Genomic DNA, 12,594 nt, shown 5'->3' with positions numbered 1-12,594 from the left:
AAAGAAAGAAAGAAAGAGAAAGAAGAAAGAAAGAAAGAAAGAAAGAAAGAAAGAAAGAAAGAAAGAGAAAGAAAGAAAGAAAGAAAGAAAGAAAGAAAGAAAGAAAGAAAGAAAGAAAGAAAGAAAGAAAACAAAGAAGACAAAGAGAGGAAGAAGTGGATGACTGGTAGGGACTAATGCCTACAAAAGAGGTATCCTTACAAAATCAGATTTCCATTGTAGTTGTAAACTCTCCTTACACTCGGGCAACACCTACTCTGTTTACAGACTTTCCTCTGCATCTGGTTTCTCAAGCCAATCAGCTCCGACTAACACTTATGTCAAAAGGACATATTTTGGAGTGGCATCTTTTTATTTCCAAAAGTCCTATTTGGGGTTATCATATTGTAATTTCATATAAACACAACCTCTATGCCTAAACAAATAAGGTGGAATAGGTCTTACTAGTTCTATAGAGAGAAAACTCTTAAAGCAAAAATTCTCCTCACTTAAAAAGTTGGGATTTTGTTGTCATTGTTTGGTTTGTTTTGTTCTCTTTTTTTATTTCTTCAGTCAGGGTTTCACTATTTAGCTCAGGCAGGCCTTGAATTCACTGTGTAGTTCAGGCTGGTCTCCCGCTAATGGCTATCCTCCTGCCTGAGACTCCTAAATGCTAGGATTACAATCAAGCACCACCACACAATGCCTAAAGGATTGTTTTTGCAGTTGTTAGTATTGAAAAAAGGCCTTGACACTGATTAGTGTCCTAAGCTCCTTTTGTGTTTCATTATGAGACAGAAGCTCACTATCTTCCTGCTTCAGCCTCCTACGGTGCTGCTATTACAGGCTTCCATTGCTACATAGAGCAATGATGCATTTTTCTTCATCTAAAAATGCCTTAGCAATATAGAGTTAAACTGTTTGAGACAGGATATCATATCTGCGTCTGGTACAACGAATAACCACCAAGACAACAACATATAATGTATTAATTACTGTAGATGTGCTGGTAATCAGTTGTGAAACTGTCTCGTTGATATTTGTTTCTCAATAAAATTATTTTTTAAAAAGAAAATATTTGGCAAAGAAATTTTTTTTTGCAAAATGTATATGTGTTACCAGGACCAAGATCTAGACCTGCCAATGTCCAATTGAAAACTAAAAGTACAATAAAACATGGCATCTGTGCCTTAATTTTTTGACTGTTTCACTACCTTAAAATTGTGACTCAATTGCCTGCTTAGCTTTACACAGAAACATGTTATCATTTTAGGAGTGTGCATAGTACAAGGTTTATCAGCTCTAAATTTACCTCCCTTATCTCCCCCCTTCAAATTATGATTAACTATTTTTCAGGATTTGCAGGGACATCTAATTGCCCACTTTTACAAAGTCCAGTTCCAGATAGTTTGGAGAAATACTTATAACTCTCCAGGCATTGACCTAAACCTGAAATATTCTTAGATTCCAGGGGAAAAGAGCATTATAGACCACCCCACAATAAGGTTATCCCTCAAGCAGGCAATATTATTCATGAGATTACTGACCATTCCCTCGAGGAAGAACGATCATCGCAAGAGAATGGAATTGGCCCTCAAGCCATAAGGATTCCTCCAGGAATTAAAAAAACTAAGACTAAGATAATTATTATTTAGACCTTAGTCCACTATAACACCCCATAAATCTGGTTCTTATTCTACTGTTGGTGAGCCCGCCTGATTTTCCTCCTCAGATATGTCCCCCCTTTCAGTTCTGCAAACATAAATTCTACATATAATTAATAAATGACTGAGGGCTGGGGAAATATCTCAGTGGTCTAAGTACCTGCCTGGCAAGAGCTAAGAACCAAGTTCAATCCAGTTACCTCACACTATGCCTGACCCGGAGCCATGGGTGCCATGACAGTCCTGAAACCCCGTATGCACACCTGTAATCCCAGTGCTGGGGAGGCTGAGACAGGAGGATCACTAGGAATCTGAAGTGTGTAGTGAGACCTAATATCCAATAATAAATATATAAAAGGGCTGACCTGATAGGTCAGTGGACTAAAACACCTGCTTAGGCAGAGTACAGTAGTTGGGATTCGATCCCTGGTGTGATGTGCCAGCCCCGCTTCCGGAGTGCACTGAGACAGGGCTTGAGACTGAGCATGGTGGCACGCACCTGTAATCTCAGCACTTGGGAGGCTGAAAACAGGAGGATCACTATGAGTCCAATCTACATAATGATGCCCTGTAGACCCTGTACTAAATGCAAATAAATAAATAAATAGATAGATAGGTAGCTGAATAAAACTATATGAATATATTATAGAAATGTAAGTAATGTTAAAATAAACATGATAGTTGACTTTCAGAGATGTCTGGGATATACACATTATTTAATGAGAAGAGCAAGTTATGCAGCCCTTCCTACCAACATACTCCACATGATGAAGGAGTAAAATAAAAGTAACATGAAGCATGTTTCCTACCTTCACTTACCTTTCCTTGTCAGTGCCCAGCTTGATCTTCTTCAGGAATGTGCCCATAACTCCTTCATTTTCTCTAACATTCTAATGACAGCATTTTCCTATAATTCATACTATCTAATTCCATTTTTATTTCCATTATCAATGAAGCAAGGACCTGACCATCCTCAAAAGTCAATGACTACCCCTCCCCAATGATTCAATCAATTGCAGGCTGGTATATATTGCCTATCTAATACATACCTTGTTTTTAGATACATCCTGTACATGAGGCAAAAATATGGGAGGATGCAGTCCTTGAGTTTGAAACATTTATAATTAAGAATCATCATTTTTTAAAAACATGGAACAAATGAATGTGCAAACATAAAATAATGATGAAAACACAAACAATGACAAGCTAGTTATGACTTACATTTAAATGAATTACACAAAACGACTTCAGGATTAATGATGAAAGAGATATCATTGACAAAAATTGGTAGTATATTGAATAAAGTACCAGTTAAATTGCTTGAGTGTTCCATGTTGTATGTTGTTATCAGTAAGCTATATCATCTACAAAAGTTTTTTCCTTCTGTTAATTTCAATTGCTTTATATATAATAGGAAAACTATGCCTGTTATGGCTGGCATCTTACATCCTTTCCAATTCTAAAAATATATGTCCCTATTATGGCTACAAAAGAACTTATCAAAAGAAGATAATGAGAATCCAGTTGATTCAGTTCTTACCAAGTGTGATTTGACCATACTAGAGGCAGTAAGAGGACATTTTCTGGAAGGAAAGTTGCCTAACCAAGATGTAGAAGTAATTAGATTTCATCAGTTGAGAATCAGCATTTTTCCTGATTACATTTTTTCTTTTTTGCTTTAATTATAGGATAAATCTTTATGAGAAACCTAGGCTTCTTCTCTCCCCCAAACAACAAATATTACAGAACTAGCACATGATTCTGAGGAGACTTCCAGCAATATTACTTATTACTTCAATTGAATTGTGGATTGCTTAAAGTAGCCACACAAAAAAAAAAAAAAAAAAGAAGAAAGAAAGAAAAAAAGTCCTACAATCTCTCCTTTAGAAGAGATCTCAGGTCAAATCTATTAATTTTCAGGGATATTTTTACATTTGAAAGTTAAAGTGAGAAAAGAAAAAATGTAAAACTTAGATTGATCAGAATCTTTCTCTATTCAGGAGATGTGCCAGGCCCTAGACTTTATTAAATTTCTTGTCACTTGATGAACTAAATATGATTATAATGAACTCACTTGAGATTTAATTATAATCTGTGAGGTTTTTCTTTCCAATTATACAGCTTCACATTAACTCTTACATGTAAATGTGTAACCTTTTTCATAAGACTAGAGTCACATTCTCCTGAGTGTATTTCACAATTGTTATTAGAAAGGACCTCTAAGACTGTGCAGTAACCACCCTTAAGTGGGGCAAGGCACTTGGCTGCAGGTGAGTGGACCCTATTATCATTATTTCTTTTATACTGGCAGTTCCAACCCTAAATTCATTCTAGATATTGAAGGCAATGATGGACATTTTCACAACTCTCTTCATCTTTTCAAATTCTCACTGTTCATAATAGCCCACATTCACTTTCCAGTCTTTAAAATTCCCTTCCTGGTCATTAAATAGGGAAAATAACCATTATACACTATGGAAAGAGCCTGTTTCTGACAAATTAAACAATATCGTGTTTTCAAAACACTGTTGTTATGTTTTAGAATAGCTAAATTAATATGTGAACAAGGAATTGATACCCAGCCTCAAATGCTATAAGATATTTAAGGGAAATTTCATAGTACTTGTTAGAAATTCCAGTAATCTATGGGGCTGGGGCAGAAGGATCACAATTATCTCAGTAAATAGTTCAGTGAAAAACCCAGTGCGAAAATCCAGGGTTCAGTCCCCAGCACAAGCACAAAAAAAAGATATATTGGGGCCACTTATTTATTCGTTCATGCATAATGCATTTATTTATTCTTGCTTTTGATTTATCACTTTGAACCTTTGTATAGTATACCTGCTAGATAATATGAAAATGTTATGGATTTTTATTTGCAAAAGGCATATAAAACGCATTATTGTCTTCTTTTAAATATTTTAATATGAACCTATTCCTATTAAAGGTCAACCATGTTTGGATTTGAAGTTCAAGATTTATTCACATCACAATATGCAAATCCTGTGCTAAGCAGTGTGAAGACCACAAGGCACATAAAATCTCACTGCCTGCCTCAACAATCGCAATGTATTGTACGACCCTGACCAATTTTTAAACAAGTATTTATATGGTAGAATTTAATTAAGTCCAAACAAAGTGTGTAAAATTTCTAGAATACAAGATGAATTATTCATGCTTCATGGAAACAGAAGAGGAAATACACTGTATCCATCGTGGAAAAACACCACTCAGAGCACATTTTCCAAGTTATGGAGTTGTGCAAAGTATCAGGGTGGGAGAGAAACACCTTCTTGATTAGGAAGAACACAAGTTGGTCCTTGAAGAAAGAACAGAAGTTCATCCCCCAGAGACTAAGTGCATTCCAAACAAAGAACACAGCACAGTCAGGGAGTTGCGTGTGTAAAAGTACAAATGAGAACTCAGATGTTTGGTGATTGAATTCAAAACAAAAGTAAATGTCTGTTCCTTGACATGAAAATAATGATGTCCCAAGAGAGGAAACAACACAGAAGCAGCATAGTGAGAGAGAACTTTGCATATCAGAAAGTGAATGAATCATATTACACTGATACATGCATTGCAATGTTTAAAGCATCACAATTCACAATAGCTAAATTTTTAGCAGCCTATGTGTCCACCACCAGAGGAAAAGTAAAGAATATATATTTGCATACAATGGAGTACTATTCTGCTATGAAGGAGGCAAGAAAAGAATGTAATGTGACACAGTAATGTTATATGAAATTAATCAGATAGACAAGCTTAAATATCCTATTTTCTTATATGAGAAATCCAAATTACAAATCCATGAGCAGAATAAAAGATATATAATAGGAAAGAGAGAGATAGATATTTCTCAAATGGAAGTGGGAGCAGAAATGGGGAGGGTTAAAAAACAAATGAAGGTGGGTTTTGCACATGTATCAACTCCACATAAGGAATGTAATCATTATGTACCAAGAAGCACATACTAACAACAACAACAACAACAACAACAACAACAAACCTCTCAGTTTCTTTATTGCAAAATCACTGTATCTGTGGATTGTCCTAGAATGTCTTTAGTCTTCAGAAATTTCAATGAGAACAGGAAGGGACATAAATGCCATTCTCTGGACTTGGTTTTAAAATGCATCTATTGATCATTGTGCAACCGTTTTTCAGGAGCCAGAAATCAAAGGTGTTGGGTTGGTCATAATGGCAGATGAAGAAATTAACGAAGGCTATCCTGTAGAAATTCATGAGTGTTTGTCAACATTTGAGAATTCCATAGGAGCTGTGGATGAGATGTTGAAGACCATGATGTGTGTTTCAAGAAATGAGTTGTTGCAGAAGTTGGACCCACTTGAGCAGGCTAAAGTGGATTTAGTTTCTGCATATACATTAAATTCAGTGCTTTGTGTTTATTTGGCAACTCAAAGAGTCAATCCAAAGGAGCATGCAGTAAAGCAGGAATTGGAAAGAATCAGAGTATACATGAACCAAGTCAAGGAAATAAAAGGCAAGAAAAAGGCTGGCAAGCTGGATAGAGGTGCAACCTCAAGATTTGTGAAAAATGCCCCCTGGGAGCTGAAACCTAAACATGCAGAGGAAGTTATTGATAAAGGAAAAAATAAAAATTAACTTTTAGATTTGTGTGTGTGTGTGTGTGTGTGTGTGTGTGTGTGTGTGTATGTGTAACTGGGGATTGAATTCAGGCCCTTGCACTTGTCAGGGATGTGCTTATTCTACGGAGCTATCTCCCCAGCCCTGTAACTTTCAGTTTTGATGTACACATACTCAAATAGTACATTATTTTTATTGTTTTCACAACATAGGTAATTATGTGGCAACGAGGGGTTCAAATTTATTTTCTTTTGAATTCATGTTTAAATTTACACTTTAAATTTGTAGTGTTGAGAAAGCCCTCCCCCAGAAGACTGACTTGCCATTATTGATTTTCCTATAGAGCACCATGAGGTTTTTAACATTGTGCTATAGGTTATATTTATAGTTTACCATCTCTTTTGGCAAGATATTCACTTCCTTACATAGAACTATCTTTTTGGTATCTTTGAGACAGGACATAGCCTATCAGCCTAATTTGGGCTGATCTGGAACTTGTGGGAACCGCAGTCTTCTGAGTGCTGGGATTATGGATTACAGGCATGCGACACCACGCCTGGCCTATATAGGTCAATCTTGCATGTACCATTTTATAATAAACTGTGAAATTTAAGTTAAATGTTCTCTGTAAACATTTTGTACTATTTGAAATGAATAATAACCTTAAGAAGTATGCTTTCTATAGACTGAAAATTTAAATACATGTGTTTTTACTGTATGATGTTAAGCATGAAATAACTTAAATATCTACTTTAACCTGTGTAGTTAATTCCTCGTACTTTCATTGTTGCAGAAATGATTGCATTTTTTGGTATTGAAAGTGTGAAATCAGAACTTTAGTACTTTAATTCTTGGTATATTCACTCAATTTTATATTTAAAATAAAATGTATTCTTATTAACTATGGTGGAAAATAAGGTTGTATGTTGATGGCTGGGTGTTGATCTGATGGCTGTACCCTCTTCATAAAGACTCAAGGTACTGTGCAGCTCAAAAAATAAAAAAATAAAAAAAATTATTTTCAAGTGGGCAAACTTTTTGGGAAAGACAGAGATGTAGTACAATTTTCCTGTGAAGTTACCCCACTCATGGTGTGAGGAATGCATCGGTGAGTCCTGGAGAAATGACTAAAAGACTCCGTGGAGAGCAGAATGGTATATGAGTATTATAATTAATTTTACACAGAGCTTCACCCCCCATGTGAGAACATGTAAAAACCGTGACCAGGTCAACGACCATGCACTAAACTAAAGTCAAAATGGATTAAAGATCTAAACATTAAAGCAGAGACACTAAGTCTCCTGGAAAAGAAAATAGAAGGAACTCTTGAAACTTAGGGGTAGGCAAAGACTTCATGAACAGAAATCAAATCGTACATGAAACAGTTGAAAGCATTAACAACTGGGACTTGCACTTACTAATAAGTTTTTTCACATCAAAAGAAATTACCAACAAAGTGAAAAGGCAACCCACAAATTTGGAAAAAATCATGAAAATAAGTACTCAGACAAAGGTCTGCTCTCTAGAATCTATAAAGAACTAAAAAACACTAGGGCCCCAAAATTTAAAGACCCAATCCAGAAATGGACATCCGAGATGAACACATGTTTCTCAGAGGATGAAATTAAAGAAGCAAATAAATACATGAAAAAATGCTCCACATCACTAGCCATCCATGAAATGCAAATTAAAACCACATTGAGATATCATCTCACCCCGGAAAGAATGGCTATCATAAAGAAATGACCCAACAAAAAATGTTGGAGAGACTGTGGGGAAAAGGAAACCTTCTCCACTGCTGGTGGGAGAGTAGACTGGTGCAACCATTATGGAAATCAGTGTGGAGTCTCCTTAGAAAAGTTGGTCTGGAAATCCCCTTTAAACCAGCTATTCCTCTACTGGGAATTTTCCCAGAGGATCTGAAAACATCATATCATAGAGATATATGTGTGCCTATGTTTATAGCTGCACAATTTGTAATAGCCAAATCATGGAAACAACCAACATGCCCATCACCTGAGGAACGGTTGAAAAAGATGTGGTATTTTTATACAATGGAGTATTAGTCAGCTATAAAGAATGATAAACTCTAAGCCTTTATATTGAAGTGGATGCAACTTGAACACATTCTCATAAGTGAAATAAACCAGACACATATGTGTAAATATCATATAGTTTCTCTACTATAAGAACTCAAAAGAAGAAATACAAATGGAAAGGTATAATAAAAGTAAAAGGAAAGCAGAATCTCGAGGACTATCTAATCAAAAGAGGGAAAGGAGAAGAGCTAGAAAATATGTCAATGTCAAGCCATACAGTTATATGTAGAAGATGGGCAAGGCAATGATCCTGAGAATGTCCAGAAGATTTTTGAATCTAGCAGTTAATTGGAAAAATTCTCACCCTGACTAACTATATATACTGATACCTGTGAACTAAGCTACTGCACTGAAAATGGTAATCTGTAATAGTAGTTTCATGCTTGGAGTGCCTGTCATTCTGGTCTTCTGAATACGGGCTGCTTGTCATGACATACCAGTCGCTGATATGCTGTCTCTCAGGTAGATGATTGTTCAAAATGATGGGGCAGTGAATAAAGGCAAGAGATAGGAAAAGGAATACTGTGGAACTGTCCTGCTTCAAGGTTGTATATGGTTAGATTTTTGGGCTTATGTGTAAACATAAGTAGTATATAATTCTTTATACCTATTTTTGAAAATATATTCTAATGTTTAAATGTTTTTTCATCATATTCTATAGGGACTTAAAGTTCAACATATCAGTACTTGATGGAAAATACCTGTTCCATGTTATGCCTAAGATGTTTGATATTCAGACAGATAGTGAGGTTAAGCTTAACAACCTAGGTTGTATGGTAATAATAATAAGCTTGTCTTCTGGATAGTTAACAACTGAAGTTTGCAGACCAAAATTAGAGAAAAAGGAGGGCCACAAGGGAAGCCAACATTTTGGCCCTAGCCTTCCTAGGTCAATTAAGACTCAGGACATATGAGAACTTGTTCTGTAACGTAATGTAACTCGGTAATGTCCCAAATTTTCTGATCAAGGAGATTATGGGGCCAAAGAGGAAAGTGATCGATGATGTACAGTGTGCCTAAGGAGAGTCACATAGAGAGAAAACATTCTCTCAAGCTTTCATAGAGAACACACTGGCCAAGCAATGGCCGTGATTAATCCACATGGCTGACACTGAGAAACATCCTACAATCTGAGGTACAGGATCTCAGGATAAATCCTGAGGGGATTTCACTGTCCTTATCAGACCCAAAAGCTACCACTCTTGTTGCATAGGTCCTGCTTTACCTTGGTCTTAACCATCCAGCAGAAAAGTAGATAAATGAAGTATAAGAAGTAAAGCCATGCTGTTATGTTGAGCTGTAGGGGACTCAGGTCAGCAATTTCTGACATTGCCAGTCAAGCCGAAGACCCAATACTATTATGGGTATCTACTACTGATACCCATAAAGTATCTACTACTGATTTCAGTATCTCTCCCATATGCTCATGTGTTGAAATTTTATTTCTCCAGTTCGGTAGTTTGCAAAGGTGGGTACTAGCTGAAAGTGTATAGAGTATGGGGGAAGATCCCTCCAAAATTGATAAATTATTTTATTTTTTTGGTAGAACCTTGTGTTGAATTCAGGCCGTTGCACTTTCCAGAGAAGTGCTTATTCCACTGAGCCAACTTCCGAGCCCCAATAAATTACTTTAGTGTAGAAATAGATAAGCCACTGTGGGGGTTTGGGTATCCTTTTTCCTTTCTTACAGATGCCTACTTTTCCTGTGATTTTGCTATAAATCCAATGATTGCAATATGGTGAAGAGTTGCGGCCAATCTTGAATTTCGCCAACCTCCAAACTATAAGCCAAAATGAAATGATTTTCTTTCTAAGCTACTTAAGTCTGGTATTGGGCTAGGGAAACATGAAATGAACTGGAAATATACTGATAATATATTTATAACATTTGACAGCAACAGTGATAAAGCATTGTTGTCAGGTGATCATGGGCTTATATGGAGAAAATGTGTTATATTAATGTAAGTGTAGCTATTATTCTTCAAATTACTATGGATATTGACAACTATATCAAATAAATCAAGTTTTGACATAATGTATTCATAATGAAACTTATTTAATAACACCTTAGCTGGTACTTTTCTAATACAATTAACAGAGATATCCATAAAGTTAACATACATGGAAAAAATCACTGTATCATCAATTATTTCTTTGTACCCATGATTTTCATTGGTGTAGATATTACCTATGAAGTTTCAGAAATCCACACTGCAATGAAAATCAAGGCATATAATAGATCAACAAGCAGCTCCTATACCACTTGAAAAATCATTTTGAGACTATTTGAACAATGCCTTGCAATCTGCCAATAGTTATTCGTATCTTTGAAATGACATTCTTCCAGTCTGAAAAAAATGAAACTTCATAGTCCTGCACTAAATTCACAGACGTAAGTACCGACCACATATCCCAGACTTATCTGTTAGTGGTTTAACTAACAAAGAATAGATAGATAAGACATAGATATACATATATATGTAGCGTGGATGATATAGATATAAATATGAATGTAGATAGTTATAGAGATAGAGAAAAACATTATGCAGCCTTAGAAAGAACCAAAGCTGAGCATATGGTGTAACTCAATGATAGATCTGTTTACTAACATGCACAATGTCCTAGATTCTAGTCACAATACTGCAAACAAAAAGGAAAGAAATCAAGAAGGGAGTAAAAGTAATATCTACTGGCATTTGTGCCATGTAGATGAAACATGAGCACATTATGTCATGTGAAATAAGATAGACACAAGAAAAAACAGTGCTTGGTTTCACAATTATAGTGCATTACAAAACATGAATGTGTTGGGCTGGGGAGATAGCTCAGTAGAATAAGCGCTTGCTTGGCAAGCACAAAGTCCTGAGTTCAATCCCTGGTACTACCAAAAAAAAAAAAAAAATGAATGTGTAGAAGTAGAATAAAATATTGCAAGCAGGGTATGAGAAGTTCTAGGTCAGAAACACAGAGCAGGGGGCTGGAGAGATGGCTCAGTGGAATAAGCACTTCCCTGGCAAGCGCAAGGGTCTGAGTTCAATCCCCAGTTCCGCCAAAAAAAAAATTGGTGGGGCCCGGGGAGATGGCTCAGTAGGATAAGTGCTTGACTGGCAAATGCAAGGATCTGAGTTCAATCCCCGGTTCCGCCAAAAAAAAAGAAAAAAAAAGAAAAGTAAAAAAAGAAACACAGAGCAAAAGTAGTGTAATTGCAATATTACTATTTTGACAATATTTCTATAATTGCAAAGGACTATAACATACAACATGAAATTTCTTAACATGTACAATAATGACAATATTTCATTATGGAAATTTTCTCTTTGAGAGTCAATTTTTGGTAATTTTGTTACAAAAAAGGATAAATGTTCAAGATGCTGGGTTTTATATTCAACTAGTAACTAGTTGAATATACATGTCAAAAGAGCATGTTGCACATCTAAACTATATAATGTTAAAGTTCTAGATTTAAATGGGGATATCTTGGAGAATTCAATGCAGATGTGCTTTATGTATGCTTTACTCATTAAGCGCTCATTTTCTCTAAAAATTTGTAAGCATCGTCCATGGGGAGTATAGACAATAAAGTAAATTATATTTATACAACAGTTCCCTCATTATAAGCTACAAAGAAAAATGATGAATATATATTTCACACTAAAATTCCATCATAAAACTCTTTCTAAATATATTAAAAACAACTCTATAGGAAAGAATCAAACTTATGTGTAGCTTTACTCTGACTTCCACTTTCCTATGCTTTCCTTTTCCTTGTTAAGTTCCCTTCCTCTCCTCTTGTAAAGAATGTAGTTGTTAATGTCTGAAATCATCCAGATTGTTTATACAACATTGTGTGTCTGTGCCACTTTACATTTATGGTTTTTTTTCAGTTCACCCCACTACAAAACCATCTCCTGCTTATCTGTAAAGAGAAACAATATCTGACCCTAAAATTCTGCCTAATCTTAAGATCAGGGCCTCTTTTTCTGCATCCTTTATGACCCATACTCAAATCTAAGGTACTATCAATGTCTTCAAACTTACTGGATAGAAGCTGAAGATCACTTACAACATCAATCCAAGCAGAGTTTTGATGAGCTTCATTGATTTATTTTAATACATTGAAACTCTTCGTCTTTTCAGAGTCTGCCTCCTCTGGGTCAAGTTGATCAAAACTATGCTTCACCTTGTGAAAAGGAAAACTTCAAAACAGTTGTGTTTGACTAAGGCTAATAGTGCTATTTGTAAAC

The 12,594-nt window shown here is 35.6% G+C and overlaps 1 pseudogene; it reads left to right on the top strand.

The window, feature by feature from the left end:
- The first annotated feature begins 5,843 nt into the window (after positions 1-5,843).
- LOC101571856 lies at positions 5,844-6,269 on the top strand (annotated as a pseudogene).
- Positions 6,270-12,594: the final 6,325 nt, after the last annotated feature.

The sequence above is a fragment of the Octodon degus genome, unplaced genomic scaffold (assembly GCF_000260255.1).
Source record: "Octodon degus isolate 3935 unplaced genomic scaffold, OctDeg1.0 scaffold00308, whole genome shotgun sequence".
Lineage (NCBI taxonomy): Eukaryota > Metazoa > Chordata > Mammalia > Rodentia > Octodontidae > Octodon > Octodon degus.
This window is presented reverse-complemented; position numbering and strand designations above follow the sequence as displayed.